This window comes from Indicator indicator, chromosome 29 (genome assembly GCF_027791375.1).
Source record: "Indicator indicator isolate 239-I01 chromosome 29, UM_Iind_1.1, whole genome shotgun sequence".
Taxonomy (NCBI): domain Eukaryota; kingdom Metazoa; phylum Chordata; class Aves; order Piciformes; family Indicatoridae; genus Indicator; species Indicator indicator.
This window is the reverse complement of record NC_072038.1, coordinates 8,314,518-8,320,517: the sequence shown is the minus strand read 5'-3', so window position 1 is coordinate 8,320,517 and position 6,000 is coordinate 8,314,518.

Here is a 6,000-nt window from a genome sequence, read left to right as displayed (position 1 = left end):
AATTACACGAGAGCCTGTGGATGTAAGAATGTCAACCAGATGTTTTCAAGTCATGGAAAATCAGTGGTTTCCCAACAGATCCACTTAGAGCAGCTGAAAGCATCCTTTATCCTGCCAGGCAGGGACTCAGGGTGAGGAGGACAGAGCAGTTTGGGCTGAGGGCTGCCTCACACAGGGTAAAACTGCCTGTGGCTGCTGGCTGTGGGTTGTTTTGTGAAGGCTTTTAAGCAGAGGAAATCCTCAGCATAATGGTGAATGGAAAGGGAAGAGGGTTTTGCTGGAGAGGCAATTTCTGTACCTTCCTCCAGGGCTGGCTGTGGGGTCTCTCTGTCACAGCTATACTGCTGAATGGGGCTGAAATAGGACTGGGAGGATGGGTGGGCACTGGTTCTTCTCCAGCTGCAAGTATCCTTGAGATACTGAATTGCAAATAGTCAGTATTTGGCAGGGAGAAAGAACTGGGTTGCTGACTCTTCCAGATAAACAGGGAAAGCATCATGAGGTGACTGGAGCCCATCTGCCCTAACCTGCAGCTGCAGCAGCCTTTCCTGGGAGGGTGGAGCCCCAAAACTGCTGCTTCTTGTAAAAGTTTTGTTTGTCCAAACACCTTCTCAGTAGCAGGGTTGGGTTCACAGCCTGAGGTTGTTTTACTTTTACCACACTGGTTTGTGAATGGCACATCTGTAAAGTTCACCATGGACTTTGCTGTTGATCTTTACCATTAAAAAAAACAAATAAACAAACAAAAAAAAATCAAAACCAAAAGTAAAAAGCATTTAGTAATGGGCACCAGCAAATGAATAAAAGAGAAGATAAATAATGGTGAAATAAAAGAGAAAGGGATTCGGAAAGGGCAAGCTGGGAATGAGTTCTCACAGGGTGGCTGTTCCCAGGGCCTGGCCAGCACCATAACCTCTGAAAGTCCTCTGACCTTCAAATACCCTCCTCAAACCAGTTAAATATATATAAATATATTGAAATATGGAAACAAAAAGCTTTTTATTTCATGCACAGTGAGTGCCAAGTGTCTGCAGGAGCCAATAAAGAGCTGTTGCTCCAGGGAACAGGGAGCTGCATTTCAGGTAAAACACAAACAACCTGAATCTTTACCCAAAACTTGAACCAATCCCAAAGTTCAAAATAATAATAATAATATTTAAAAACCAAACAAACAGGCAGAAAAAAAAAAAAACCCACAAACCCACCTGGAGGTTTTGTGGGAGAGGAGGAAAAGTGTGGTTACATGTTTTTGGTTTTCTCTCTGGTGCTGGATCACAGCCTGGACCACAAGCATGCACCAGCAGGTCCCTGGGAAGGATGAGCTGCTCCAGCATGGACACTGCTCCAGCATGGACACTGCTCCAGCTGCCTCATCTGGCTGTAGGAGCAGTGGGAAACTTCCTCAGAGGGAGCTGGAGTGAATCTGGCCAGAGAAGCATTAAGGGAAGCATGGCTACAACTTGGGAAACTCTCTTTTCCCTTCCCTACTACTACTGACGGCACAAACACACTCTGCTTGGGCTGAGGTCTGTGAGGTGCAAACCACCCTGAGTGATGTGGAGCTGTAGTGTACAGGGAAGTTTGTCCTAAGCAAGTGTACAGCAGGAACACATGAAAGATCTCACTGCCATCACTGGTCCTGACAGATAAGAGATGCCACAGGCAGCTGGGTGATGGGGGCTTGAAGTCCTGGTGCCATGTGATGAGAATCACAGAATTGTTTTGTCTGGAAGAGACCTTTAAGATCACTGAGTCCAGCCATTAACCCAGCACTGCCAGGTCACCAGTAAACCATGTCCCTCAGCACCACCTCTCCACAGCTTTTCAAACTCTCCACCACTGCCTTTGCCAGGGCTTCATGAACCTTTTGGGGAAGAAATTGTTCCTCATGACCAACCTAAATCTCCCCTGCCACAACTTAAGGCTGATTCCTCTTGTCCTATCACTTGTTACTTAGGAGTAGAGACCAACCCACACCTGTGTCCAACATCCTTTCAGGGAGTTGTGGAGTGAGAAGGTCTCCCTTCAGCCTCCTTTTCTCCAAGATGAACAACCCCAGTTCCCTCAGCCACTCCTCCAAGGCTTGTGCTCTAGACCCTTCACCAGTTTCATTGCCCTTCTCTGGAGCTGCTCCAGCCCTTCGATGTCTTTCTCTCGCTTTCAATAAGCAGGAGATGTGAGGTGCACAGCAGGCCACAAGAAACTCAAAGCTTAACAATAATCAAAGAATTATGAAGCCATGAAGAGAGGGAGAGACATTTCAAGACACCAGGAGCAATTCACACCCTGTTCCCACAGCTTTCTGCCTGCTCACAACATTCCATCCACCCTCCACAAGCTTTCTGGGTGCTAGGAGGGCAAAAGCTGCTGCAGGCATGAGAGAAGGCACATCCGTCACCTGTTTGCATAGTGACAAAGCAAAGCAGGGAAGAGAGGTTTAGAAGGCACTGCCAAGGTCACATAGGACATCTAGGGCACAGCACCCACTCACCCAATCTACTCTTTAGTGGGGTCCTCCATCTCCTGCCCAGTCCATCAGCCAGGCATCCTGGGGAAGACAAAACAGCCTTTAGCCCCCAGCCACCATAGCAAAGATCTGAGAAAACCCCCAAAAGTTTGTACAACAAAAGCAAAGGAACAGGTAAAATTCTAAACTGCAAGAGCAAAATCTGCTCTATGCTGGGACTGGGACAAAGAAAATCCACACTCATGTGATGCTAGCCCCATGCCAGTGTGTATATGAGGCTGTGTGGTTTATACTTAAGTTACTTAAAAAGAACTTTCAAGCTGAAACGCTGTTCAAAAAGTATTTTGTGTGCTGCCTTCTGAAGATAAATTCATTATTCCAGCCTGAAAAGGTGACTCATCTAACATCTATTATAGGGAGGAATAAAAACAACACACACACACACACAGAGCGAGATTTTCAAGGAGTCCAGTGATTTAGTGTCTCTTTCTTTCTCTCCCCACACTTCTTGCCTCCTGCACAAGGATCTATTGAGAAGCTGCAGAACAAACGTTCCCTTATGCAGCTCCAAAAAAGTCTCCGTCAGTTTGTCTGAGACAGCTGCCTCCAAGCACGCTATGGTTACTCATTAACCAGGGCTCCCAGGGCAGGGGAAGAAGGAGTAAACTTAATAGACCCTAAACCAGAGGCAAAAAAAAAATTAAAAAAGAAAAGGAGAAAAGAAAAGAAATCCATCAGGTGTCCTGGAAAATAAAACGGGAGGGAAGAAAAAAAAAAAAAAAGAAAAAAGAAGTGGTCCCATGAGCACCTCCCAGGCAGAGGGTCCGGCCACGATGGGCAGTCAGCTACCAGAGCAGGAGGGGACAATGACATGAAGGGTAAACGTATGGGGACAAAGGAGTAAGATTATTAAAGGGAAAGGGAAGAAAGAGACAGGACAGAGAGGCACTTGTGCTCCGCGGTGCTTTATATGCTCGGGGTGCCGGGGGAGGATTACTTCATTGCGGGAAGCTGCCCGGCTCTGCTCCCCAATGGAGGGATTCATTCCCTGCCCCCCCTGCACGCTTTGCATGAGAATGAGGGAGCTGCTGGGCTGGGGAGCACTTGCCAGTGGGTCAGGCCACTGCTGCTGAGGCCGCCCAGCTGCCAGGGGAGCTGATTGCCCTCTGCGCTGGCCCACGGTGGAGCGCTGCGGTGAGAAGGATGGGGCAGCTCCTCCCCTGCCTCCCCAGCACACGCCTGTGCTTGCGTTAGGATCACACAGGCGGTTTGGTCCTTTAAGATCATAGAGTCCAACTGCTAACCCAGCACCACCAGGGCACCACTAAACCATGCCCCTCAGCACCACATCTACACCGCTTTGCAATCCCTCCAGGGATGGGGACTCCACCACTGCCCTGGGCAGCCTGTGCCAGGGCTTGGCAACACTTTTGGGGAAGAAATCGTTCCTCATGCTCAACCTAAACCTCCCTTGGCACAACTTGAGGCTGTTTCCTCTTGTCCTTATTATTTAGGAGAAGAGACCAACCCACACCTGTGTCCAACCTCCTTTCAGGAGAGACTTGGAAGGTTCTGACCTCCACTGTCACAGTGGCGGCTTGTTCTTGTGCCGGAGCTTAAAGATGAGATGCCTCATCTGGCTGAAGGATGGGTTGGATCCTGCCCTGTCCACACAAGATCTGAGGCTCCCCTGGCCATCATCAGCTCCTTTGCTTGCTCCCTCCACCATAACCTTCCACAGAAAATACTTGTCCAGGGCACAGGGGACCTGCAGTCCAGGGCTGGCTGCCCCTTGCATCTTCAGGGAAGTGGTGGAGTCATCATCCCTGGAGGGCTTGAACAGCCATGTAGATGTGGTGCTGAGAGCCATGGTTCAGTGGTGGCCTGAGTCACCTGACTGAGTTAACAGCTGGACTTGATGACCTTAGAGGTCTCTTCCAACCACAACAATTCTGTGACTCTATGATTCATTTCTCTCAGTCCCAGGTTTTGGGGAAGAAGGCATCCCATAAACACCAGTTCATCAGCAGGGCAGCCCCATGGCATGGCAGGGGGAGTCACTGCTGGTAGCCAGCATGTCCCCAAGGAACACTGGGCAGTGCCACTTGCCCTCCTCCACCCAGGCAGGACACACCAGGGGCAGCCCTACCTGCCCAGCCCTTGGCTAATGGGAGCAAGGAACAGCTGGTGCTGGCCTGACATCTTGGTGAAGTCCTGGTGAGAACAATGGTGATGGCTGCAATAAAAAAGCTGAATATAGCTGCAATGGGCAGTAAATCAGCCCTGCCTGCCAGCCCTGCCAGCCTCGGCCACCACCAGAATTAATTCTCTGTTTGCCTGGAGATAAGGGCGGGCAAGGGACTGTGATTCCCTCCCTGCCTTTTGTCATGTGCTGTTTTGAAACAATTAAGGGATTGCACTCGAAGGAATGGGGTGGGGATTGAACAGAACCAGGCAACCACCCTCCCACAGGACCACAGGACTTTGCAGGATCTGTCCCAATGGGGGTCTGGGGCCACCTTCTCCTGAAGGATCCCAGTACCTCCTGCACCTCTGGCATCATGGCAAGGACAGAGCCTCCACACAGGGTCATGGAGCAGCCAGATACCCACGGCTGTGCCAGAGCCCCTGAGGACAAACCAGACCTGCAGACCACAGTCTCCAGTGCCAACAAAACTCCCAGAATGAACCCTTCCAGCTCTCCTCCTGGCAGCCCCTTGCAGGACGTGCTGCTCTTGCTGAGGCAGCATCTCCCATCCTGGAGACACCCATTTCCCACAGGCAAGGGCCAGAGGTGGGAAATGAATGTTCCTGCCTGTGGCCCTACCTGCAGCCACTCTCCAACAGAGCTGTCAGAGGCCGATCCACTGCAGAGAGCCCCTGCCAAAGGGATCAGCAAAAGAGATCAGCCCCCACAGGTGCCCCTTCCAAGCACATCTTGGGCAAAGCCATGCTGGCTCAGGTCTGCAGACCCTGTGTCCCAAAACAAGAGCAGCACAATCCATGATTCCAAGTCACCTCTGCTGCACCAGGTACTACCTGCTCCATCAAGGGCTGGGGTCTGCCAGCAGCTACCTGTGAAGGGGAAGCAAAGGCTGGAAGGCAGCTCTCTCCCCATCCAGGTCAGCTGGTGTTCCAGTGAAACAGGTACTTTATGATCAGGTTTTTGGTGAAATGTTAAACATCTGGAGCTGGGCAGGACAAGGCAGCCTTTGTGCAGCTGGTAAATTATCTGCAATAAAACAGCACTTGTTTCGGAGAGCTTCAAGGAGAGGGGGAGGGAAGGCAAAAAGAAAAAGATGAGAGAGAAGCCAAGCCCACTGGAGAAAGAACCTCAGAGCTCTTCTTGGGGCTCAGCAGCGTTTTCCACATTGGTTTGCTCTATTAACAGCAACCCAAGACCCTGCAGAGACCTCTCAGTGTTGACTACATTTTAATCCTTTGCAAATGGAACCTCTAATCCAAGCCCAGAGCCGAGGCATGTGGTGCTGAGCAGCCCTGTGGGGCTGATCCTGGCCATAGTCAATAACTGT